Here is a 27,490-nt window from a genome sequence, read left to right as displayed (position 1 = left end):
TATCAAATGGAAAGACAGGCACACTAATATCGGTGTTCTGGAAGAGGCAAAGACCACCAGTATCGAGGCAATGATCATCTGTCAGCAATTCCACTGGAGTGGTCACGTTGTCTGGATGCCAGCCCTTGCCTCCCAAAACAGGTCCTGTTCTGTCAGCTAAAAGAAGGGTACCATAATGTGGGTGGACAACAGAAGCGTTATAAGGACTTGTTGATGGATGACCGAAAAAAAATGTAATATTTACATTGATACTTGGGAGACACTTTCCCAGGATCACTTAAAATGAAGTGAAGTCCTACGTGATGGTCCCCTGCATTTTGAACTTGCTCGCCAGGAAGCCGAAGAGGACAAGAGACTCAGGAAGAAGGAGAGACTGGTCTCTAGTCATGGTCAATAGACTCCTGCTGAGCCTGAAAACATCTGCCCTCATTGTAATAGAACTTGTGGTTCAAGGATTAGCCTTATTAGCCACCTGAGGACCCATAACTTCCATGAAAGATGATCATACTCGGTAACGAGTGATCATCCATCATCATCATACTGCTTCATCTTCTTCTTTCACAGGAATAAAAATATCACATGCTGCTAACATTTATAGAGGCTGTATGTTGTGTCAAGTAAGAAAAATATTTCCCAAGGTTTGGATTTCAAAAGTGCCTAAATCAAAGGGAGCTGTGCTCATAAATCAATTATAGACTCATAGACTTTAAGGTCAGAAGGGACAATTATGATCATCTAGTCTGACCTCCTGCACAATGCAGGCCACAGAATCTCACCCATCCACTCCTGTAACAAACCCCTAACCTATGTCTGAGTTATTGAAGTCCTCAAATTGTGGTTTGAAGACCTCAAGCTGCAGAGAATCCTCCAGCAAGTGACCCAGACCCCAGCTGCAGAGGAGGCGAAAAAACCTCCAGGGCCTCTCGCCATACTGCCCAGGAGAAAATTCCTTCCGACCTCAAATATGGCAATCAGTTAAACTCTGAGGAAGTGGTAACAGACTCACCGCAGGCACCAGGAAAGAATTTCTGTAGTACTTCAGATGCCACCCGTCTAACCTCCCATCACCGACCATTGGGCATAACTTACCTGCTGATAATCAACAGTTCAACTGCCAAATTCAATGCCCAAATTAGGCATGTCCCATCATAACCATCCCCTCATAAACTTATCAAGCTAGTCCTTAAAGCCAGATATATCTTTGCCCCACTACTTTCCTTGGAAGGCTGTTTCGCAGAACTCCCAACTCCTCTGATGTTAGAAACACTTCATCTGATTTCAGTCCTAAAACTTTCTAGTGTCCAGTTAATCCATTTGTTCTTGTGTCCGCACTTGGTACTAAGCTTAATAATTCTCTCCCTCCCTACTATTATCCCTCTGATATATTTTATAAAGAGCATCATATCCCCCTCAACCGTTCTTGGTTAGGCTAAACAAGCCAGCTCTTTGAGTCCTCCTTTCATAAATAGCTTTTCTATTCTTGGATCATCTAGTAATCCTTCTCTGTATCATGTTCAATTTGAAATTCATCCTTCTTACATGGGGAACGAGACAATGCACACAGTATTCCAGATAGGTCTCACCAGCCTTGTAATAATGGTACTAACACCTCCTATCTTTACTGGAAATACCCTCGCCTGAATGCATCCTAACCACCGCATATTAGGCTTTTTTAAACAGCCATAATCACATTGGTGCATCATAGTCATCCGTGATCAACCGTTTTATTTATTTCAATACTCTGAGATCCCTTGTCCTCCTCTGTTACTTCCACTGGTGTTCCCAATTTATAACCAAAAATGTTGTTATTAATCCTCAAATGCATGACCTTGCACTTTCACTATTAAATTTCATCCTATACTATTACTCAGTTACACCCTCAACCTCACACCTAGCTTTGTGTCATCCACATTTCCTTTGTCTAAAAAATCTGTTACACCCTTCCAAAAAGAAGATCAGGTTGGTTTGGCACAATCTACCTTTTGTAAACACCATGTTGTATTTTGTCCCAATTCGCCATTTACCTCAATAATCCTTAACTATTTTCTTCCTTCCATTCTTTTTCCCAAGACTACATACTACCGATGTCAGTTTAACAGGCCCTATAGTTACTCGATCACCTTTTTCCTTTTCCGTTAAAAAATAAGCAACTATGTTAGCCAATTCTCCAGATATGTAATGTAAAGACCTCTAAAGTTTACTGCATTCATTAAAAATTCTACTAACTGGGCTTGCAAGTCATGTCCAGTTCATTTAATATTCTTGACATGAAGATTATCTGGGCCCTCCGATTTTGTCCCATTAAGCTGTTCGAGTTTGGCTTCTACCTTGGATGTGGTAATATCTACCTCCATATCGTCATTCCCATTTGTCATCCTACCATTATCCCTAAGCTACTCATTAGCCTCATTAAAGACTGAGGCAAAGTATTTGTTTAGATTATTGGGCCATGCCTAGACTATCCTTAACCTCCATTCCATCCTCAGTGTTTAGCAGTCCCACTTCTTCTTTCCTTGTTTTCTTCTTATTTATATGGCTATAAAACCTTTTACTGTTGATTTTAATTCCCTTTGCAAGGTCAAACTCTAAATGGCTTTTGGCCTTTCTCACTTTATCTCTACATGTTCTGACCTCAATAAGGTAGCTTTCCTTGCTAATCCCTTCCATCTTCCACTCCTTGTAGGCTTTCTGTCTTTTCTTAATCTCCTTTCTGAGATGCTTGGTCATCCAGCTTGGTTTACAACTCCTGCCTATGATTTTTTTCCCCTTTCTTGGGATGCAGGCTTCTGATAGTTTCTGGAACTTTGACTTGAAGTAATTCCAGGCCTCCTTCGCCTTTAGATCCACAAGTACTTCAGTCCAATCCACTTCCCTAACTAATTTCCTTAATTCTTTAAAGTTAGTCCTTTTGAAATCAAAAACCCTAGTCGCAGATCTATTTTTGTTTATCCTTCCATCTAGTTTGAACTGAATTAGCTCATGATCACTTGAACCAACGTTGTCCCCTACAACCATTTCTTCTATGAGGTCCTCACTACTCACGAAAACCAAATGTAAAATGGCATCTCCTCTTGTTGGTACTTCCACTACTTGTTGAAGAAATCCATCAACTATCATCACATCAAGTAAAATCTGAGCCCTATTATTATTACCAGGGCCGGCTTTAGGCATATTCCACCAATTCCCCCGAATCGGTCGCCGCGCCTAAGAGGGCCCCGTACCCAGTGAGAATTTCTTCCCTGGCTAGAGGCGCCTTTTTAATTTTTACTCACCTGGCGGCGCTCTGGGTCTTTGGAGGCGGGTCTTTCACTTGCTCTGAGTCTTCGGTGGCACTTCGGCGACAGGTCCTTCAGTGCCGCCGAAGACCTGGAGTGAGCGAAGGACCCACCACTGAAGTGCTGCCGAAGACTCGGAGCACCACCCGGTGAGTACAAGTCCCACATGTTTTTTTTACATGTGTGTTTTTTATTCATCCTTGCCAGGGCCCCATCAAAACTGTTCCAATTGGGCCCCGCACTTCCTAAAGCCGGCCCTGATTATTACTAGCTCTTTTCCTCCAGTCTATATCTGGGAAGTTAAAGTCTCCCATGATCACACAAGTCCCATTAGTGTTTACTTCATTAAAAACATTAAAGAGGTCTCTACCCATATTCAAATCAGATCCCGGCAGTCTGTAGTACACCCCAAGCACTATCTCAGGGGAGGCTCTAGTTGCTTTCTTTCCCTATGTGATTTTTGCCCAGACAGAGTCTGTCTTATCCATTCCATCACTTCTTATTTCTTTACAGTTAACCTCATTATTGATATACAATGCTACTCTACCACCTTTGCCTTTATTTCTGTCTTTCCCAAACAGCACATAGCCTTCAATACCTGTACTCCAGTCATGACTACTATTCCACCATGCTGAAAGGACCCAAGACCAATCTATGCAACAGTCAATAGCCCGTTTAATAGTGTACAGATATAGGTGTGTGGAGTTTGGAAATAACAAACAATTCAGCCTGAGTGCACTTGTTCCCTCATCATTTATTAAACATAAACTTTAAAATGAAAGGCTTCAGAACAGTAAAAGTTAACCATAAAGCTTTATCAGTTTGATGTAAACAAATAAATTTCAGCCTGGGCCTGCAAAGAGCTTGATGTGGACAGATCTCTGCACCTTTAGGTCTGGAAGTTCTCTGCAGGACCCTCGCCTGAGAGAAACATGGTGTGTTTTATAAAATGTCTCCGAACATTTTTGTGTCTCAGAAATAGTTAATCTTCTCTCCTTGTGTTACATATTTTGTCTGGGGAAGGAAGAACCTGGATCTTCCCTTCTCTTCTCCATTGTCCTTTGTGTAAAGGTCAAGCTAGTCCTGTAGAATTGTCTATATGACATGTTCTTACACAATAAATTCTTTAACAAGATAATGCTTTATTGCTGCGGCCAGTAGGGGCCTAATCCAAAATCTAGTGACATTAATGGAAGGACTCGATTGGCTTTGGGCCAGGGCTTAAGAATTTAAGGAATACACGTTCCTTATGTTATGAAGCAACCAACCCCACTTTCGTGAAGAGGTGATTTTACAGTCTTAGCCTAAGATTTTCAGACTGCAGCACAAGCTTTTCCAAATACAGCACAGTACCTGCTTCCCTGCACATTGATTCATTGCAGGTTCCTGAGAGGTCAGTTGCTTAATGGCTGATATTACTCATAAGCACAAGTTGAAAATAAGTGTAGCCAGTGTCCCCTCATGTTCATTCAGCGAAACTCTCCTCAGTGGAACAACCTGATAGAACTAGACAGTGCAAACTAAGCAATTAACAGAGTATCAGAAGCTAACAGGAACATATTGCGTTGATAGAGTCACTTTTGTAATCTGAATTGCTTTCTTGTTTCTTGACCTCGTCACTAGGGAGGAGCTGTAAGGCTGAGGAAATACACCTAGGAATCATTATGTCTAAGAGTTTAAGGGCCTGATCCCCTAATATCTTGTGTGGCTATTTACACATCTTCAGAGTGAATGCAAAGGGGCTCTAACATGCTACTAGATCAGAATAGTAGCACTTTACACTCACTATCTTTGCAAATTCTAGGCAGTAGAGAATCATGCTCTGAGGGTATGTCTACACCGTGATGATAAAAGATCATCGCACAGCTGCAGCTGACCAAAGTCAGCTGAGTCAGGCTCATGGGGCTATAAAAGTGCAGCATAGATTTGAGCTTGGACTGGAGTCTGGGTCTCTCTCCCCTCGTGAGGTCTCACAGCCCTGGTTCTGTCCCAAGCCCAAACATCTATAGTGCAATTTTATAGCCCAGCAGCCCAAATTCTGTGAGCTCAATTCAGCTGACCCAGGCCAGCTGCGGGTGTTTTATTGAAGTGTAGACATACCTATATGTTGAGCTCTTGCTGCATTTGATTATTCTTTGCATGGCTCTTGCTCTGCATTGTTGAAATTAGGCATATCACGTCATTTAACAAATTAAAAAGCATAATGCAAAGGATTTAAACATTTAAAAAATTATATGAAGATTAATATCCACTCATTTGAGGAAAAAATCTGAAGCGTCCAAACAGCTGAATCATGATTGTCTTGAATACCTGTTCACACCAGGAAAACTCTTCACCTAGGGCTTGTCTATGCTTGAAAGTTATTTCATATTAAGGTTGGGCACGAATTCCAAGTGCAATAGCTATTCCTGAATAACTCCATGTTTGGCCAAACCCTACTTTTTGTTCACTGTTTAGAGTCACTGAAACACTTTACATTGAAATGACCATCTGGCAATTGCCCAGTTAAAGAGAACAAACTATTTGTAAGTGTATTAATTAAGTTGGGCCTAATGTACCAATATTTGTGCAATGCTTTTCTTTATGTAACTCCCACATTCCTTTTGTTCAGTAGCACACATGACAATGCTTAACTTTCCAGTCAGTCACTCCCTCCTGTCCTCTCTTTTAAAACACCCCTTACATTGTTTCTGAAAACTGAATCATCTCCCTTCATTCTTTCCCTTTGTGAGAGAAGTGCCCCATGCTACCATATGTGAAATATTCTTAAGTGGACAATATTTGTAGAGCAGACAAAATGGCATTTTCCTGTAACTTCCAAAATTGACTCATCGGTCTTCTAAGCCACACCCAGTCCCAGAAAGCTGAGTTATACAAAGCATAACTGACAGAAGAATACGGCTTTTGGATTCTAGCTTCCTGGGAAAATAAGAAAACCAATAGGCATTTCAACAGTGCAACGCTCCGGAAATACCCTTCTGTTCTCCGGATCAGCTCTAGTTACAGGCCTCTCTATCCTTCTCAGTAAGGAGTCCCCAGTCACGTTAGACCTGCCTTTTTCTGGTGACAGTGTGATTCTCCGGTCTATCCCTGTGCTCCCTCTGGCTGCAAGTCCTCTGATTCCTATTAGTCCCTTGCAATCCTCTGCAACCCATCCCATATCCTCCTGGGGCTCATATTTGGTGTTGTCTCCATTGACTCTTCCCCTCTTCCTATAGGACTAGCTGCTCTTCTCTTCTTCCTTGCCCTCTGCACCTTCAGCACCACCTGCTGTGCCCCTTCTTCATTTTCCAACTCTGCAAACCTGTTCCTGAGCTCTATTTCTCCTTCACTGGCCCGTCTTTTCCTCTGCCTGGTTCTCTTAGTCATTGCTTCCACTGTCCACTTTCCTCACCCAGCAGTCTCCCCTCAGAATTCTTTGGTCCTGCTTCCATCTGCAAGTCTGAGCTTTTCCTTCAGCCTCCTCATGTCTTTGCTCCATCATCTGCTCGAACCCCCTTCTAAACTTTACCAGAGTTTCCACCGGCATCTCCAGTCCTCGGATCTTTTCATCCATCAGCTCTATCAGGCGGCACTTCATGCAGACGAAACTCTTTTCAGGTACCTGCTCCAGGATCATGTACATGCCACAGCTTCCACATCCAGTCATCCTCATTGTGTCTTTCACTGCTGCCTCTGTATCGGTCATAGCCTTCCCTCCTAAAACCTGTTAGTCCAGGAAACACAAACCAAAACAAACTCCCAACAGGCACCAGAACACTGGCAGACCACCATCCACTCCCTTCACTAGCCTGTCAGTTCTTCTGCCTAGTTCTCTTAGTCTCCCCTGCAAACTCCCCCTCTAAACAGTTAGGTGCTTTTGCAAGACCCACCCTCCCATTATTAATGGTAGACTAGCTTGACCTTGTTTACCACAGATTTTTAAAAATAACTTTCTTCTCTGCATCCCTTTTAATGTAGTGAGAAACCATTTGGTTAAATGAAAAATACTGTTAATTTTCCAGGGCGTTGCAACGTATTTGTGAAATGTGTCCTTCTAAGCACAAATGTAGAACATTTCCTTTCATGTGAGCAGGTGGTGTCAATGTTATAGATTCTCTTCTTAAATAATTTTCCCTGCTTATTGTTCCGTGTTGTGCCTCCTGTTTCTGTTAATCTTGGGGCTTCCCTGAAAGTGGATTCCCAGTAACCTTGGGGTTTGGAGGCCAGACTTTCTACCTCTTCCCCTCTTCCCCAAATCCTTCACATCACAAGGGAAGATTTCCTGGTAATTTTCCAAGATTATTTTTGTAGGCCCCTATGCAACTGTCCCAGGGGTTCCTCTGTGGGAGGTGATTGTCTAGCCCTCTGGAACCCAATTGCATAAGTCCCTGACCCTGTTAAAATGTATATCTATACTTAAATTTACATGCTTCAGTAGTCCCATAGATTTAAATGGACTTATCACATATGTAAAGTTAAGTGTGTGCTCACGTTTCTACAAGGTAGAGGCTTTTTTTCCCCCCTACAATTATATGTTTTAGGACTGAGACTCAGTCTCGTTTTATTTAGGCTACCAGACTTTCCTAGGATTTGGTAAAAATTAAGCTGTTTCTATTCAAAGGCCTTCCTGGGATGTATCCTTTATACTCTGTCTGGTAGATAAAACTGAACTGGTATCAAAGTTGCTATATAAATGATTAAATGATACACGTTAATTTCCAAATAATTAAGAGTGCAACCTCAAGCATCTTTTCATGCTGTTCCACAACAACTGCAAAAGATTATGGGATAATGGGACCTTGAAAAGAAACTGAAGTCAATTCAGGTAAGGCTAACCTGACAACAAACAGTCAAAACATGGTTTTAATTAATCTAAAACATATATGTGACCTTGAATAAGAATTTTCACTTAACATTGCTATCAGTACTTGAGGAATGATAGGTATCTCTGAGCTAGACTATTTAACTTAGTTACATTTATCCAGGAGTGGACATTATCCTATGAGTGTTAGTTTTTCAAAAATGCTGTTTAAATGTCATTAAACAAATTTTGATAGCTTCCAACCATTTAGCCAAAATCTTAACTAGAATGCAGACATTAACTCATCAAGAATGTAGGAATATAATTTGGATTTTTCTTCTTTAAGAACAAGAGTGACATTCATATTGTATCTTATATCAAGTGCAGGACTCTTTACCAAAGCAGACAGCACTTTGAACAAAGAGAAGATATTTTAATTGCAAATGAGTATGCAGAATTTGCAAGGAAAGACATCAAGACTTGTCTTTCTGAAGTGGATGCTTGGATTTTCATAAAAAGCCCCTCGCCCTTCTGATTTTCTTTTTAAAGACATAATCCTAAAAGGTGCTGAGAGCCCCTTGCAAGCAGTTTAGTGAACTGAAAGTGCTCACCACACTGGGACAGGTACTTGTAGAATCATAGAATAATAGGGTTAGCGGGGACCGTAAGAGTCATCTAGGCTAAACCCCTGCCAAGATGCATTTCTTGTGTATGAATATATTTGTTGTGTCTAAGCCTCCTTTTGAAAACCTCCAGTGAGAGAGCTTCTACAACAGGGATTGGCAACCTTTGGCACGCGGCCTGTCAGGGAAATCCGTTGGTGGTCCTGGACAGTTTGTTTACCTGCAGCGTCTGCAGGTTCGGCGGATCGCGGTGCCCTCTGGTGCAGTTTGCTGTTCCAGGCCAATGGGGGCCGTGGGAAGTGGCGGTCAGCACATCCCTTGGCCCATGCTGCTTCCCGCAGCCCCTATTGGCCTGGAACGGCGAACTGCGGCCAGTGAGAACTGTGATCGGCCGAATCTGCAAACGCTGCATGTAAACAAACCGTCCTGGCTCGCCAGCAGATTTCCCTGATGGGCTGCGTACCAAAGGTTGCCAACCCCTGTTCTACAACTTCCTGAGGCAGTCTGTTCCATTGTCCTACTATTCTTACAGTTAGGAAGTTTTTCCTGAGATTTCATCTAAATCTGCTGTGCTGTAGTTTGAACCCATTGTCTCTTGTCCTGCCGTCTGTGGCAAGAGAGATCACCGAGCAGGGCCCGGTTCTAAGTAACAAATCCCCTTTTTGATTTTACTAGACTGGCCATAATAAAACAGTTCACTATTAAAGCAATATAGAATTCAACATATATAATCTGTTAAAACTAGCTTTTATAAAATAAAGGGAAAAGCTGTTGTTTTTTCCCATGAAAAAGTGTAGCTAGAAAGTTCTGGTCCTGCATTTCATCCAATGGAATTGGTTAGCCTAATAATATCTTAAGTGATCCCACAGTCAATCACTTAGTTAGGGGCCAGGTTATCCAAAACAGAGCTGGTTGAAATCTGGAAATTCCAACATTTCTCAAATATTTTTAATTCTGGATCCCCCTCCCCCCCAAAAAAACTACACATTTCAAAATTTCCAGCACAAAGGAAATTCTGAAAAAAAAAAATCATTTTGGAAAAATGGACATATTTTGATTAGCTTGTTTTCCCAAATGGAAATGAGCAGCTGACTGCCCCAACTCCAGGGGACTCCTCATTCTGGGGATTCAGGGGTGACAGAGAGGAGAGCCTGGAAGTCCTGAGAGCTCAAGGAAAGGCTACCAGGTTACTGAAGCTTCCCCAGAACCTTGGCCACAGGCAGTGGTGGATTAGCCACTTGGCCAATGGAGTGCATGCTCAGGAGCCTCAACCATTTGGGGGGTCCTGGAAAAATGGGTGCCTCCATGCCCTGACCCACTCCGCCCACCCGGCACTCCTGCCGGGGAAATGGGGTTGGGGCATGGGGACAAGAGTGTTGTGGGAGACTACAGGTGCAAGAAGTGGGGAGTGGCCCCAACTTGCTCTGGCCCAAGGCCCCACAAAACCATAATCTGCCTCTAGATGCTGGAAGTCCTGGGATCCCCAGCCCTAGGACAGCCTGTATAGCAGGGCTACTTTGAACCTCTGGACCCTGAAAGCCTAGTCTCACTTGCAGCCCACAAGATGAACAGGCAGGAAACAATGCAGGTGTCTAATAGAACCTTACATATGTTTAGCGGCTGTTTGGTGTATGTTCGTCAAAACAAAAATCTTTCCATAAACTATTTCAGTTTTGACCAACTGGCATTTTCTGGAAAAAAAAAGTTTAGGAGAAAAATTCTCAGGGAGGTTTAGTCATAAACAGGACAAATAATTTATTGAGCTGTCTAAATGCTACAGACCAAATTCTTATTGAATTCAGTAGGGGCGAGACAGAGGTCCACCAATCATGGGATTCACCATACTGTTATAAAGAAATAATTCGTAGAGTCGTAGAAACTGCTTGCACTCATTTAATCCTATGAACAATTCCATGTTGATAAACCTTTTCACTAATTTCTCAGGCTGTTTTGCCCTTGAAGGACAGTGAATGATCTATGCCATTAAGGTGTACTAGTTAAAATGGAAAATAATCCAAGATAGCTCTATCTGTCTTATCAGGAAAAATTCAGTCTGCACTTTGCTTTCTTCACTGGCTTGCTTTTCATGCCTTTGCATATTCTTTTCCTCAAACAGAATTAGCTATAAACAGTAAAATAATGCTCTGCTCATCTGAGTATATACATTGGTTACATTAAATAATGTTACTTCTAGGGGGATTCTATACCAAAAAATTAAAAATATATTTGTCAAAATAATACAATACAATCACACCTGTTTCAATTGTTTTGGTAATTTATTTAAACTACACTAGAGCAAAAAGTCACAATAACTATTTAGCATTTAGAATCATAGAATATTAGGGCTGGAAGAGACCTCAGGAGGTCATCTAGTCCAATCCCCTGGTCAAAGCAGGACCAACACCAACTAAATCATTATCAATTTGTCAAGCCAGGCCTTAAAAACCACCAAGGATGGAGATTCCACCACCTCCCTAGGAAACCCATTCCAGTGATTCACCACCCTCCTAGTGAAATAGTGTTTCCTAATATCCAATCTAGACCTCCCTCACTGCAACTTGAGACCATTTTCTTTTTCGTCATTAGCCACTCAAACAGTCTAGTCCATCCTCTATGGAACCTCCTTCAGTTTGCAGGCTGCTATAAATCCCCCTTACTCTTCTCTTGCATACTAAAACAACCCAGTTCCCTCACTCTCCTCATAAATCATGTTCCACATCCCCTATCATTTTGTTGCCCTTTGCTGGACTCTTTCTAATTTGACACCTCCTTCTGTAGTGGAGGGACCAAAACTGGACTCAATCCAGGTGTGGCTCACCAGTGTCATGAGAGGGGAATATCCTCCCTCATCTTCTGGCAATGCTCCTAAATACACCAAATACCGTTGGCCTTATTGCAATGGGGGCCACTGGCTGATCATATCCAGCTTCTTGTCCACTGTAATCCCATCCTTTTTGCAAACTGCTGCTTAGCCAGTCGGTCCCCAGCCTGTAGCAGTGCATGGGATTCTTCTTTCCTAAGTGAAGGGCTCTGCACTTGTCCTTGTTGAACCTCATCAGATTTCTTTTGACCAATCCTCCAATTTGTCTAGGTCACTCTGGACGTTATCCCTAACCTCCAGCATATCTACCTCTCCCCCCAGCTTAGTGTCATCTGTGAACTTGCTGAGGGTGCAATGAATCCCATCATCCAGATCATTAATAAAGATATTGAACAAAACCAGCCCCAGGACCAACCCCTGGGGCACTCCACTTGATACCGGCTGCCGGTTAGACATTGAGCCATTGATCACTACCTGTTGAGCCCAACAATCTCTCCAGCTTTCTATTCAACTTATAGTGCATTCATACAATCCATACTTTTTTAACTTGCTGGCAAGAATACTGTGGGAGACTATCAAAAGCTTTGCTAAAGTCCAGATATATCACATCCACTGCTTATCGCATAACCACAGAGCCAGTTATCTTATTATAGAAGTCAATCATGTTGGTCAGGCGTGACTTGCCCTGGGTGAATCCATGTTGACTGTTCCTGATCATCTTCCTCTCCTCCAAGTGCTTCAAAATGGATTCCTTGAGGACCTGCTCCATGATTTTGCAGAGGACTGAAGTGAGGCTGACCAGTCCATAGTTCTCCAGGTTCTCTTTCTTCCCTTTTTTAAATATGGGCGCTATATTTGCCAATCATCCGAGACCTCCCCCTATCGCCACGAGTTTTCAGAGGTAATGGCCAATGGCTCTGCAATCACATCAGCGAACTCCCTCAGCACCCTTGGATGCATTAGATCTGGACCCATGGATCCAGCTTTTCTCAGTAGTCCTTAACCTGTTCTTTCACTACTGAGGGCTGCTCACCTCCTCCCCATACTGTTTTGCCCAGTGCAGCAATCTGGGAGATGACATTGTCTGTGAAGACCGAGGCAAAAAAATCATTGAGTACTTCAACTTTTTCCTAAGCACACAGAAATTAAGTTACAAACACTTTGGAACTAATACCTTGCATTGCAGTTATAATCCTGGATTTTCATTTAAATTACATTACAGAACACCAAACAGCAAAACAGTAAAAGGAGAACGTCATTTTAAATTGCTCAGACCTTCACACATTAAAATCATCCAGTTTTGCTAATCGTTGTCCTGGACCTGGCTGGGTACTTTGGGAAGTGCTTGTTTCTGATTGTCCTGACATTTTATTGACTGCTTGGTGAATGTTTTATTTTCTCTCAAAGTCTTTTTTTATTGGGTAAGTAAAATAAATCCTGAGCTTTAATCTAACCCCCTTGTGCCACTTTGGCACAGGAAAAAAGTGAGAAAGCACTTAGATCTTCCTAGCTGATTCCTTTACCGTCATTTATAAGTCTTTACATGATGTTGGCAATGTAGGGGGCTTAAAAATTTTACAGGTTTATGCGCCTAGGGGAATGGACTGAGAATGGGAACAGTTAACTAACAATAGAACATTAACGATGTTAGATGCCACAAAGTAAATGGCAACGCCTTAACCATATGTGAGTTTTAAAAGTCATTAGGACCTCTTCCATCCTTATCAAGGAGAGTGCTAATCAGGCTGCTACATTTCTGTCTCAGAGAATGAGATCACTTAACTAGCAGGCAGGCTGCTACATTTCTGCCTTGGGGACAGACCCTGCCTCCTGCATAATAAAAAGCCCTACCCCTCCACCCAGGTCTCTCTTGCTTGTTGGTACGCACACATGCTAATCCATGCCCCCTGACAATGATCAACATCTCCCCTGTAGGCACACATGCCCAGTCCCCCTCCCCCTGCAGTGATTAGTGTCTCTGAGGCTGCTCCGGGCTCCTTAGAACAGACACACTGCCTGGCTGCCAGAGAAGAGGCGCGTGTTACCGTGCAGATTTCTTTTGCATTTTTCTGTGTGGGGGACACAGAAAGATTCAGACCGTATAAATTCTGAACCCCTGCAGGAGAGCAGAATTCTGTCAGGAGTAGTAATGTTTTTCTATTGTTACATTTCAACTTTAATTTTAAATACAGAGTTTGCCCTAAAAAGACTTCAAACAACTGAATGCTTTAGATCAACAAGTAAGAGCTAAATGACCCGTGACAAACTTGAAGGTTTTGTTTCCAGATATTCTCAAAAAACTCAGCCAGGTACCAGAAGACATGGGATGCCAAAATGAGAAAGACACAGAGAATCTGTGCTTCTGCCAATAGGATACAGAGATTCATATGGTTTGTGTAATTATCTTTGTTGCTTCATCTCACAGGCAGGACAACTCTCATTCTGACCTACTATTCCCCAATAGCTTTCACAAGTTCCAAAGGACAAGTCTAGTTTGAGTGAGTTTCTCTCAGTGAATCTAGAACATTCATTTTGGACACTAAATAAAACTCAGATAGGGAAAATGGTGCATAAATTCCATCCTGTTCTGCTACTGCTACCACTGCTCCAGAGAGATTGTTGCAGGTCTGATCTCCCATGATGAAAGAAAAGGTCTTGCATCTTTAGTTTAATCTATTTTGTTATATTTTTAAGAAGCTGAGTCAAGTATCTGTTTGCTATATTGCTTTTTTAAAATTTAAAACCCAATAACCTGTGAACATATTCAGCATGCTCAACTAACAGAAATTCTAGATTATTTATTTCAATATATAATCCTCAGAGAAGGTGCCTCTCTTAGGCTTAGGCTATCAAAAACTAGAAAAATAGTTACAAGAAAAGATTGAGCCACCAGCGCCTCTTTGGCCCCCACCTGGAAAATAATTAAAATCAAATATTTGAATAAAAATGAAACCAGTACTCGCCTTGCCACATACCCCATCTCTTAGTATTCCCATCCCCAAAAAACTTGGATAAGAAAGAAGTTAACAGATTTGGGCTGTTTCCCTCCAAGAGTGTAAAGACCCCTTACAGAGGACACCCTGTGAGCAGCTCCCTTTCTTTTATACCAGCATGGCTACAGTTCAAGTGTTTCCACTGACTGCAGCTGTGGCAAAGGCCTCTATTGTTTCTTGATATTTTAAGTCTTTGTCGTCACACTGGGTTCCCCCTCCTCAGTTCTGTAACCTCTTCAATTTGACGGGCTATTCTCTGAGGCCTTTCTTCGGATAGTTTGTATAATTCTTTATGTATTTATTTGTCCACTTCCCCAATCATTTCTTAATAGTCCACCCACATATTCACATGCACAGTTTAATGTTGTGGGATAAAATCCTAACCCTGCTGAAATCAATGGCAGAACTTCCACTGACTACAATAGGGCCAGGATTTGATTCATGGATTTTACTAAGGAAAGTGATGCAATGCATGACTTTTATGACCACCATGACAAACATTCACCCTTTCCCAGTATTATTAGTTGTCTGCTCTCATGAGTTTCAGAAGCCATTTTCAAAGTTCTTAAGTGAAAAATATTTAAAATATTTTCTTTCTGTGGCAGTAGCTATTAAAAGCCTAACCACAAGAGATTTCATGCCATTCCAGTTATTCATTTACTTTATTCTTCCAGGTATAATTTGCATTGTAGTATTCAACAAGGACTTTAATTCTGAAATAGTGCCATACTTTTTTGGAAAAAAAAAATTGCTAGCCATTCAATTAACTACTTTCTAGCTGAAATTGCCTGGGTACGTTATGCTGCCAGTGCATGATTTGATATTGAATTTCCATCTTACTTCATAAGATTTAACCTTATACCCTGTGCATATATCGTGCACCCACTGCAACAGACGAGAAGTTAATGCTTTTATATATTTGATGTCTATGGGTGTAAAAAGTACAACTGCACACATTAGCATTTAATTTTCTCCAAATGTCTGCCGGTTTAAGATCCCTTAGGATTTTATTTAATTTGTAAGTGAAAGCTGGAAGTCATTCTGCTTTCCCAGGTCTATCCTCAACTACCAGATTTCAATTAAAAATCTCCCCTATGGCATCCTTCAGCTGCAAAAACAAAGCAAATATACTAACAGAAAAGGGACCTGCATCTGAATTAGACACATGCATGTCTACTTAGTGGACATATATTCAGAAGGGTAGGCAAACTGTCATTCCTCAACGTTGCCTCCAATGAAAAAATAAATCTCTTCACTTTACTTTCACTCACTGAATCAGCTAAAACAGTATTTTTCTATTGACTAAAACAGCTATATCTTTTTTCTTTGAGCAATAGAAGGCTGCAAGACCTTGACCAATTTTACCCTCTGTATTTGTCAATTGTATCCTTCAACCTGGGGTAGAGGAGGAAGAATGTGGATGGACATACTTTTGAACAAGAAAGTACAACACATTCACTGATTAGACATGTTTCTCCCCAAATATTGAGATTAAGGTAAATGTTGTTGTGACTATGAATGACAAAGAAAGAAAGAGAAACAAGTATGTCCCATCCACAAGAACTTGGATGTTTAAAAAGGGCTAGTGGGGAGAAAATTTTAGATATAAAAATGATAATTCTGTGTTAAGTATTATTTATAACCCCCAAAACCCAATTCTTTAATCAGATAAGAAAGTTCCAGTTAAAAAACATCCTGAGTAAGAGAGGAAGTGAAACTAGCAATTAAAAATAAATATATAACAGATGGAAAAGATGGGGGAATTTGATAGCAATGAATACAAATCAGTAGGTAGGAAATGCAAACAATTGATAAGGGAGGCTAAAGATGACAATGAATAATCTATGATTAGTAAAGTTAAGGATAATTAGAATGTTTTTTAAATATATCAGGAATAAACAAAATAAATCCAGAAAAAAGCATGAATATTCAATTACTATTGCTATTCTGTGTTTGGAAAGAAGCAGCAGGATGTTTTCATATCTTAAAATGGTAAGGAAATACTTTCTATTCCCACAGTAAGTAGGGAAGATGTTGAACACTTTAAAATCTTCAGAGGATGAGCAATAACATGCACCCAAGAGTATTAAAATAAATGGTTGAGGAGCTCTTTGAACCATTAATGTTGATTTTTAACAAATCTTTTAACACTGGGGAAGTGATGCAGGACTTTTATGTTTTAAAAGGGTAAATCATATGACCTGGGTAACTGTACACCAGTTAGTGTGACATCAATTCCAGGAAAAATCATGGAAAAGTTGATATGGGACACAATTAGTAAAGAATTAAACAGAGTTTTATGGAAAATAGGTCTTGTCAAATAAACTTGTAATCTCATCAAAAATGATATCAAGTTTGATTGATAAAGGTAACTGTGTATACACATTAGATTTAGACTTCTGTAAGGCAATAGACTTGCCTTTGTCAGAATGGCAAGACATTCTGATAAAATAGAAGTACTATAAAAATCTATATCAACTATCTATTTACATATTAAATATATTAGAACCTGGTTAATGGTATCTGTGCATCCCCAACTGTGGAACATGATCCTCATAGTTTCAAGCTGCAAAATTGCCTTGAAAAGCCACATCCGTCGGGGGCGGCTATGCACAAGAGATCTCATATGTTAGTTACAGCATTGTCCTACTCTGTGCGAAGACGTGCAACTCCTCAGTGGCCTCAGTTCCTCCACCTGCACCACCAAGAACACTAGTCCTTTCCATAGCCTAGCTCAGGGGTCAGCAACCTCTGGTGCACAGCTCGCCAGAGTAAGCACCCTGGCGGGCCGGGCCAGTTTGTTTACCTGCCGTGTCCGCAGGTTCTGGAGACTCATCAAAAGAAATAAGAAATCTTTTTTTTTGGCCACTAGGTATCATGAGGCTGAGTGGGAGGAGGCAGGTGAGGGGATGAAAGCTTTTTGGGTGGCATCTGGCTATTTCAGTCACTGTCATTTCAGTCACAAGTTCAGTTCATCTCTCCAGGCCAATGGGGGCTGTGGGAAGCTGCACGGGCCGAGGGATGTGCTGGCCGCGGCTTCCCACTGCCCCCGTTGGCCTGGAGCGGCAAACCACAGCCAGAGGGAGCTGCAATCAGCCAAACCTATGGATGCAGCAGGTAAACAAACTGGCCCAGCTCGCCAGGGTGCTTACCCTGGCAAGCCACGTGCCAGAGATTGCCGACCCCTGGCCTAGCTTAAGGTTTTTGAGTAAATAGTTAATAAGTATACTGTAGCTTGCCTTTTTCATGTGCTAGTAGCTTTTGGCTCCTTATCAGGGCTGCAATAAGTGCATCTACTACCAGGCCATCATACTGCAGACAGACATTCATGTCTGGTGCCTTCTGTATCTAGGAGAGATACATTCAATAACCCAATGTGCAGTTTGCCACACCTTCAGTCCCCAACACCAGAGGGAGAGACCCTTAACACTCCAGGCTCATCTGGCTTCTCATTGCCTACAGCCTGATGCTCTGACAGGGTAATTGGGTGCTACCAAGACTAGTCCTCCATGCTGAATCCCATGTCACAGTGGAGCCAGGATGCACTCTGGCCTCAGTGTCCCTTCCATCACAGGCTCAAGACCAGAATCTTCTTGGCCTTAAACTGGTGGCAAATTCCTCATCTGACATCGGTTGAATAAAGAACAGCACCAGAGATGGAAACAATCTCTTCCCCTCCAAATTAAGTCCTTGGTAGCTTTGGTGACAACACAGGAAGTGCCTGTTATAGGGTGTGATATAATTATATTGAATTATGGAGTCTGTTTGACTGTTTATTGAAGGTTCTTCACAGACAGAAAGTCTTGTGGCACCTTATAGACTAACAGACGTATTGGAGCATAAACTTTTGTGGGTGAATATCCACTTCTTCTGACAAAGTGAGTATTCACCCACGAAAGCTTATGCTCCAATACTTCTATTAGTCTATAAGGTGCCACAGGACTCTTTGTCGCTTTTTACAGATCCAGAGTAACATGGCTACCCCTCTGATACTTCCCTGACAGGAATCAAGTCTGAAGTCTGGGGGTGATTGACGTTCAATGAGTATGTCTACACTGCAGTTAAAAACCTGTGACTGTCCCATGCCAGGTAACTTGCGCTTAAAGGCCTCAAGATAAGATGCCGCTTAATTGTGAAGGAGACATTCAGGCTCAGGCTGGAGCCTGGACTGTAGAACCCTGTGAGGTGGTAGGGTCCCAGAGATTGGGTTGCAGCCTGAGACCGAAGGTTTACACCTCAGTTAAATAGTTCCTTAGCCAAGCCTGAGTTAGCTGGCATGGGCTAGCTGCAGGTGCCTAATTGAAGTGTAGAAATACTCAGTGACTCTTAAGTACTGGCTTATCTACGTGGAACGACAGATGTTCTTCCCAGGGGCCTGCCAATGGGAGGATCAACTATGACCAGGTGATTTGGACCTTCACAGTTTGGATTGAAAACTACTGTACACTGGAAACTTACATTGGCATAACTATGTTGGTCAGGGATATGAACAAATCCACACCCCAGAGTGACGTAGTTAAGCCAACCTCATGCCTTGTGTAAACAGCACTAGGTTGATGAAAGAATTCTTCTGTTTACCTAACTACTGCTTCTCGGAGAGGTGGATTACCTACACTGACTGGAAAGCTTCTCCCACTGGCAAAGCTAGTGTCTACACTGAAATGGTACAGTGGCACAGCTGCAGCACTGCAGCTGTACCCCTATAGCGTTTCAAGTGTAGACAAGCCTTGAGAGTTTGGGCTGATATCTGAGAGACAGTGGCCCTATTTAAGTGTGGATTCCTTGTGTGTGTGTGTGAGAGAGAGAGAGAGAGAAAGACAGAGAGCAACACCGCATAAATAAGGGTTTACAAGAGATAGAGACAGCAGGAAGCGCTCTGCCAAAACTGAAACATTGAAGAACTATACACTCACAAGAAGGAGTAATGGAGTCTAAGGAAGGGGTCCACAACTCAGGATTGTTGTTATTTTTTCAAGATCTGTAGCTCTCAATTGCTTTAGGAGTAAAGTCAATGCAGTTAAGAAATTTCTTTGCTAATCCTGTAACATGCATCCGACGAAGTGGGTATTCACCCATGAAAGCTCATGCTCCAAAACGTCTGTTAGTCTATAAGGTGCCACAGGACTCTTTGCTGCTTTTACAGATCCAGACTAACACAGCTACCCCTCTGATACTTTACTAATCCTATGTTCCCTGCTTTCCTGCCACAGTGTTTCTGAAATAAGTCAATTAGCAAGCCATGAGTGCCCATAGCTGTGTTGGAGTTTTGAGAGAGCATGTGTAAGTAATTGTAGGGTTCAGAGAATCTTAAACACCAGCTTCAGGCACTAGGGCAGTTCAACAGGGGGTCCTACATCCCAAGGAATGGTGCCATACAGGAGGTCTGATGTTGGGAGTGTGCCCTACTTTCCTGAAGCTAGTAATTATGATTTAAAACTACCCAAACCCACTTGACTCACATCTGAAGTCAACATTTTCTTTTTGCCTCTGAGCCCTCCCTCGTGGCTCAAGGCCAACTATCTCATCAGGTGGATCTTGGGAGCTTAGCTATAAGAAGGGATCATGGATGAAGGTCTTCTGTCAAAGCCACTAGTCACCCCACTGCATGCTTTTTCACTGTTTGACTCTATTCCTGTACCAACTTCTCCTGTTCTGATCTGGAGCCACCTTGGAGTACCTTCAACCTATTTTGAGATTAATATGGAGAGTTCCCCTCTCCCCAACTTGACCTTGGAATAAGACTTCTTATCTTGCCTGAAATCCAGATATCACGAAAGAATCTCACGCAGGGCCCTCTTCAGCTCCTCATGTGTCCTTTCATACAGGACTACAAGAAGGTCATTTTGGAAGCTGTGAGACCAACTCCAGCAGTGAACTTGGCACTGACTTATGCACCATACCTTCCCCCTCAGCATTAGATACCCTCACTAGTATCTATTCCTCACTGTGCACCAGCACCAGCTTCCTTGCCAGCACCAATACCAGCACCAGATACTTCAGACCTGAAGAAGGATCTGCCTGTATATGAGGAATGGTATGATACTCCATGAGAAGAACCAGCTGTGTAGAGGAATATACAGATGGCACTTCATCAGAGGATCAGATTAGTGCCTCATCTGTTTCCTTTCTGATGAACTGAGACTATTCCAGGAACTATTGTTAAGAATCGCAAATACTGTCCAGATGTGAACAGGGGTCATGGCACCAGAGACCTCGGATTTCCTGTTTGACATGTTACAGATGCAGATCGCTGAGAAATTGGCTCTGCCTATTATCTCCAGCCTTCCCAACCCAGCCAAGAATATCTGGCCATCTCCTTTTCCATTTCCACCCAGATCCAAGAGAGCAGACACAATAAATCCCACATCTGTGAAAGGACATCAATTTTTACTACAGCATCCTTTGGCAAACTTCATATTGGGCAACCCTAAATCTGACTTCTGCTAACGTTTGAGTGCTTGATTTTGCAAACATTCTTTGAACAAATTTTTTTTAACATGTAAATTCCTAGGATTTTTTTTTTTAAAAAGTGAAGTGAAAAACAGAAATTCCACCCTATGGAACCATACTGACCCCCTCACTCGTCATTAACAGCTAATTGAGTAACTAGTGGCAGTAGTAGGCTGTCATCCTCTATGTGGTGGAGCAGCCTGCTACTGCCTCCTGTTACTCAGTTAGCTTGGAGATTAGACAAACACAGATATTTGCAGCAGAGGAATGTTGAGACTCAAGAATCCTGGGTTCAATTCAAGATCTTGGAGGAGCAAGTCAAATGATGACACCAGGAATGGCAACCTTCAGAACTGATTTTCAGACTGTTAGGAGGAAACCCCCGTTTGATTGATGACCTTCCCCATTTCTCTCTTGTCTAGTGAAGAACAGCAAATCAGAGCTGCCACTTCTGTATCTCTTCCCTGACAAGCTGAGGGGAATTTTTGGATAAGAGAAGATGGAGAGGGAGCAGCTGATACTGTTGTTTCAAGAGGGGAGGAGGGAAAGAGCCTAGCAGCTCAGGGTGTCTCTTTCTTCTCCCCGCATCCCTCTTGTGAAAAATAGGTCAGCTCCTCTCTGTTCCTGCCTCTTTCCCCTCCCTCATCTTGCAACACTGAACCTAGAGATAGAGAGAATAGGACTGTAGCTGAAAATTCCCCTCTCCCCAAGCCATTGGAGGTAAATACCTGTGGATCTGGCCCGCCAGGCCTGGAAGAGGGTGACCTGAAGAGCCTCCAAAGCTGCCCCACAGACTGGGGGGATGACTGGAGGAGGAGCAGAGCTGTGCTGAGAGGCAGGATGCAGATGTGAGGCTAGAGGGAGTGCAGAACATATTATCTGCTGGGGAAAGGGGTGAAAATTGATGTGTGACTAAGAGGGTACATAATGAATCAATGTAGGGTATGGGGGCACAAAAAACATGACTCACTCTAACTTTGCAAGAATTGGTAACACTAATTGTCATATACACGTGGGAGTAAGGAAAGAGGTGTTCAAAATCAGAAGACAGACAAACCCACAATTTAATATTATTTCTTTTTAAACATTTCACAATTTTGAGACCAATCTTGTCATAGTTTGGGATTTGACTCATGATTTTTGAATGCTGAGTGTTGGCAACCCTGCCTCTAGCCTGGAAAATTTCAGCCAAAATGAGTAATGTTTGACAAAGTTATAAACAATTTTTAAAAGGATGTTATAAGGATAGTATTAGGCAACCTTAAATATAGGTGTTGCTGCCAACTCCTCTTACAATAATATTGGCACCTGGATAATACAGGCCTTAGTGCAGTATAAATAGATAAATAAAGGAACTCTTTGTGTGACGGAACCTATATACTGTACCTTATACTTCTATTTTGAAGGTCATGGTTTCTATCAAGTAAATCAAGGAACATTTTTTTTTTCATTGCCAACACACCTGTTTGTTTCCTCCAGGTCCTACTGCCTACTCAAGACCATACAGCATCTCAATGGACTATCAGAGAGAGCAAAAGCTCAGTAAATAAATATTTGGTGACTAGCTACCTAATCAGTTTTCTACATAGCTAAGTAGATAGTCCTGTTATTTAGTTAAATTTCTTATACAAGATACTTAACAATTAAACATATTCTTACTGTTTTCTTTAATAGCTGCCCTAGCTGTTTTGAACCAGACCCTTCCAGAGCTAAAGAGTCAAGGCTCTAGCTACGGCTGCAACAGACTTATGACCTCTGCAGATCAGAAATACCTCTAATGCTAATTCATCAATGGATTTTATATACATACTATCTGATTCTCCTAGCTCTTCCTGTTTGTGAAGTAATTTCACCTAAAATAACTCAGGGGCAGGGGCGGCTCCAGGCACCAGCATGCCAAGCGCGTGCTTGGGACAGCAAGCTGCAGGGAGTGCTCTGCCGGTCGCTGCGAGGGCGGCAGGCAGGCTGCCCTCGGTGGCTTGCCTGCAGAGGGTAAGCTGGTCCTGCAGCTTCGATGGACCTCCTGCAGGCGTGCCTGTGGAGGGTCTGCTGGTCCCGTGGCTTTGGTGGTCCGCTGAAGCCGCGGGACCAGCGGACCTTTTGCAGGCAAGCCGCCAAAGGCAACCTGCCTGCTGTGCTTGGGATGGCAAAATGCCTAAAGCCACCCCTGCTCAGGGGCTAAACTGATGTGTAAAGTTTTATAATTAAATTTTAATTCAAAATCTTCTCTAATTTTTCCCAGTTCCTTGCAGAATTCTCCAGTCAATCATAAAACCTTTTCATTCAGCAAGTACTTGCATTTGGACCAGGAGTTCTGGAGGGTGGGCTACTTGCCCAATATTGGCAGGATTACTTGCAGAGGCTGAGGAAAGTGGGATTTAGTCTTCAGAAGAGAAGCATAAGGGAGAGAATAATGGTCTCAAGTTGCAGTGGGGGAGGTTTCGGTTGGATATTAGGAAAAGCTTGTTCAGTAGGATGGCAGTGAAGCACTGGATTGGGTTACCTAGGGAGGTAGTGGAATCTCCTTCCTTAGAGGCTTTTAAGGTCAGGCTTGACAAAGCCCTGGCTGGGATGATTTAGTTGGGGATTGGTCCTACTTTGAACAGGGTGTTGGACTAGATGACCTCCTGAGGTCCCTTCCAACCCTGATATTCTATGATTCTATGGTTTTATTGAGGTTGACATGAATAGAGATTTCTCTGGATTCTTTTGTCTCTTATTTGAATCTGAGTGAAATTTTTGTCAGAGCAGAACTGCCTACAATAAATAACCAAACTCAACCTTTAGAAAACACTGCAAGAAAAGCTTTTGTGGTTTTGGTATGTTTATGGCTTGTCACAGCATGTGTCATTCTATCTTTATTCCAGACACAGCAAAATACATGATAAGCTGCTAACTACACAAGTCACAGTACAGGAAAAGGCTTTTTTCTTTCCCCAGCTTCTGCTTTTGAACATGGAATATGTTTACAGTCTGAGTTGGCACAGTTTACAACAAAGGATTCTTAAAGATATTTGACATTAACAGTTTCCAAGATGACTGTGAAAGTGTCATATAAAATCGTTAGTTTCTTTGTCAAGGCTAGAATCAATAGTAATAGGTGTCAAAACTGAAACAAAAATCTATTAGCTTGGGAAACATTTTAATGCTGGCAAAGAAAACAAAGCTGATCCTTATCATCCAAGTGCCAATTCAACATTATGTCCCACAATGATAGATAAAAGAGTACAGTGATAAATTTGTGGCCTTGATTATCTCCTCATAAAAAGTAAGCCCTTTATGGCTCATTAGTTCAGTAACACCACAGTGAATCATAAATCAGCAGTAGGGTTGTGGTTGTGTTTAGAAAGGACAGAGGCCAGCTGTTTAAATAGTACCCAGTATAGGGAGTTCAATAATTGCAGCTCATGCTTCTGTTGAGAGAAATCATTTACACCTGCAATGCAGAACTGTGCTTGTCGAAAAAAGCACACTATAGCCTTCTGTGATTGCTACAAAAATATTTTTTTGCAATCTGAGGAAAAGATTCCTATAAAAATGAATATATAAGTGTCTATTTACCTGTGTTTCCTTTGATTACAGTATCCTCTAAGAGTGAAGTTCACCCATTGTGCAGAGCGTCAGTGCAAAGCCCTTTGCACCACTTATCCGCACACAGGGGCTGTGCTGGGTGAAGCATAGACAGGTGGCTAAATGGCAGTGCTTCCGCATGCCCTACATGCCATGGAAAGTAATGGCCCCAGATAGGCTGGTATGGAGAGCCTAACTATGGTCGGGGCAAGCTAGGGGAAGGTTCACATCTGCATTTACACAGATCCAGTAGCTCCAACACCCTGTTTAATTGATGAAGAGGGGCTGCTGTTCTAGCTCATAAACTGAAATAACAGCCAAGGGAGAGGCTGTGCAGCATCCCTCCACTCAGGTGGATTTCAGTGTCAGTAGTAGGGTTGCCAGGTGTTCAGTTTTTTACTGGAAAGTCCGGTCGAAAATGGCACCTAACAGTGTCCAGTCAGAAACACTGACCAGACACCAAAAGTCTGGTTGCAGGAGCAGGGACTACACGTAGGTAGGACAGCCAGGGGCAAGCGCCACCCCAGATTGGCCTGCTGGGGCCAGGAGAAGGGCTCTGTCTTTCTCTCACTGGCGTCGCTGCCTCCACAGCCAGGCTCTATCTCTCACAGGCAGTCACCATGCTGACTGGGCAGCTAAGCTCTCACACTGACCCACAGTGGAATGGTCAGCAGGAGAAATAGGTGTTCCTACCCTTCCACTCCCCGCCCAGGCCCGGCTGCCAGGGTCAGAGACCGATTGAGCCAGAAATGTGCCCTGGACTGGAAGAGGTGGAGCCACGCATTTCTCACACTATCTGCTCCTCTCTGGGTCAGCATGAGAACCTGACAGAGAACCTGGCAGTGGGAGGCTGCGTTGGCCAAGGACGGGCTGATCACGCCAGAAGGGCAGGTGCAGTGGGAAGAGAGAACCTGTGTCCCCCCCCTCCACCCCCTGCAGGTAACTGGTGGAGTGGTGAGAGTGCGATGGTCCCCAGACTGGGTGCAGGGTATGGAGGGAGAGGAGCGAGCAGAGGATGGGACCTTGGGGGAGGGGGTTGAGCAGGGGGTGGAGCAGGGGCCAGGGCTTCAGAAGAAGGGAGCAGAACAGGGTTATCCAATTTCCAGAAATTGGAAAGTTGGCAACCCTAGTCAGTGGTTCTTTTCTTTTTTTTCTTGATATTTTTTTTTTGGTGAGACTTTAGAATTTTTCTGTGTGAAATTTAAGCTTTATGTCATCATATCAGAACATCATTTATGTCAATATTTGGATTTCAATATGAGGGAGGATTTGCTCTGAAGCTGATTAATATAAAAATGGGAAGTTTGGGGTTGTCCTCCTCCTGCAAATGTCGACTCTCACCACATGTCATTTTAGAAGACTAACATCTCAGAAGAAAAAAATTGTATCTCGAAAATAATCCTATCTGGTATTTATCTGGAATTCAGTACTTGGATAACTTGCTATTGTCCAATTATTTTCTATTAAAAAGTCACACACCAGTACCACAAGGCCTTTAACACTCTTCATTATTTGCCATCAAATTCACACAGAAACAACCTAAAAAAATGCAAAAAAAACAAAAGTCTATCAACAATGTTTATGAAAGAGATTAATTGGTTTCCAGTTGTCCTGAGGATTAGAGGCCTCCTGGCAATGGCCTCCATGTTTCCATGTCCATCCTTCTCTTTCTCTAAATGAATGATTGTGGCTTGTGTTCTCCTCTTGATTGCTCACATGGTTAGTGATCCCTCCCAGGCTGAGGGAGCAGAGTACAAATCACTTGCTGATCAGTCAGCATAGATTGCCCTGAATGACTTGCAGATATTTCGGTAATGATAAGTTTTAGATTAATTTATTTATTTAATTAACAAGAAATAACTTATGACACAAACAGAGAACTAAGGCAGCTATAAGCTAACCTGTCTGTATTCTCTCTGTCTCTGCAACTGGTTCCATCTCTGTGTTTGAGTCAACAGGAAATGGAACACTGCAGTGCTACAGAGGATGTGCAGCAACTATGAACTTCTTGCTGAAGCTCAGTACAACTCTACCCCAATATAATGCTGTCCTTGGGAGCCAAAAATCTTACCGCGGTTTAGGTGAAACCGTGTTATATTGAACTTGCTTTGATCTGCTGGAGCGCACAGCCCCACCCCCCCGGAGCGCTGCTTTACAGTGTTATATCCAAATTCATGTTATATAAGGTTGCGTTATATCGGGGTAGAGGTGTACTTGATAGCTGTCTAAATATACTTCAGTGAATCAAGAGGAAGTTCATTTAAAGAGGAAGTAAACAGGGGTTATATGGCACACCTTAAAATCAGAAAGCTCTTTCCCACATCAAGAGCATGGGTATGTCTGCTGTATATTTGCCACACTATTCTGTCTTCCTAGATACATTTTCAGATTTGGAATTTGATTCCTTTGTCATATTGAAGGGCAATAAAATTTCACTTAGAGACTAAATACCTAAGCTCCCAAAGTTAATTTACTTTATATAATGATAACTGTTTGGTCTGTCAAGGTCCTTCAGCATCTCTGAAACCTGCAGAATATCTCCCTGTTTCATACACTTGTCCTGCCCCCTGCCCACTGAAGGCCCATTAATAAACAGAATCTTGTCTTCAGTGGAACAGGCCTGGGCACAAGTCATTCCAGAGCTCATCAGTGCTCTTCATAAGAAGGTATCTTCTGGAGAGCAATAAATCCTTACTTTTGCTGTATCACCTTTACAATGTGAGAACAGAAAAGGGCCTCACGTCTCTTGGGGAATGTCTACACTGGAATTAGACACTTGCAGCTGGCCCATGCCAGCTGACTCTGGCTTGTGGGGCTTGGGCTAAGTGGCTGTTTAATTGCGCTGTAGACATTTGGGCTCTGACTGCAGCCCAAGCTCTGGGACCCTCCCAGTTAACAGGGTCCTAGAGCCTGAGCTCCAGCCCGAGCCCAAATGTCTACAGCGCAATTAAACAGCCCCTTATCCTTAGCCCCAT

The 27,490-nt window shown here is 42.5% G+C and overlaps 1 protein-coding gene and 1 non-coding gene across 3 annotated transcripts in view; one reads left to right on the top strand and one right to left on the bottom strand.

Moving 5' to 3' along the window:
• The window catches only part of GPC5 (glypican 5), a 1,062,966-nt gene that overhangs the window by 485,430 nt on the left and 550,046 nt on the right, over nt 1–27,490 (top strand). The window lies entirely within an intron of this gene.
• Nucleotides 13,138–13,244, bottom strand: LOC116817003 (U6atac minor spliceosomal RNA). Its single transcript, XR_004371837.1, has one exon. It is a non-coding gene; the product is annotated as a U6atac minor spliceosomal RNA (small nuclear RNA).

This window comes from Chelonoidis abingdonii, chromosome 1 (assembly GCF_003597395.2).
Source record: "Chelonoidis abingdonii isolate Lonesome George chromosome 1, CheloAbing_2.0, whole genome shotgun sequence".
NCBI lineage: Eukaryota > Metazoa > Chordata > Testudines > Testudinidae > Chelonoidis > Chelonoidis abingdonii.
This window is presented reverse-complemented; position numbering and strand designations above follow the sequence as displayed.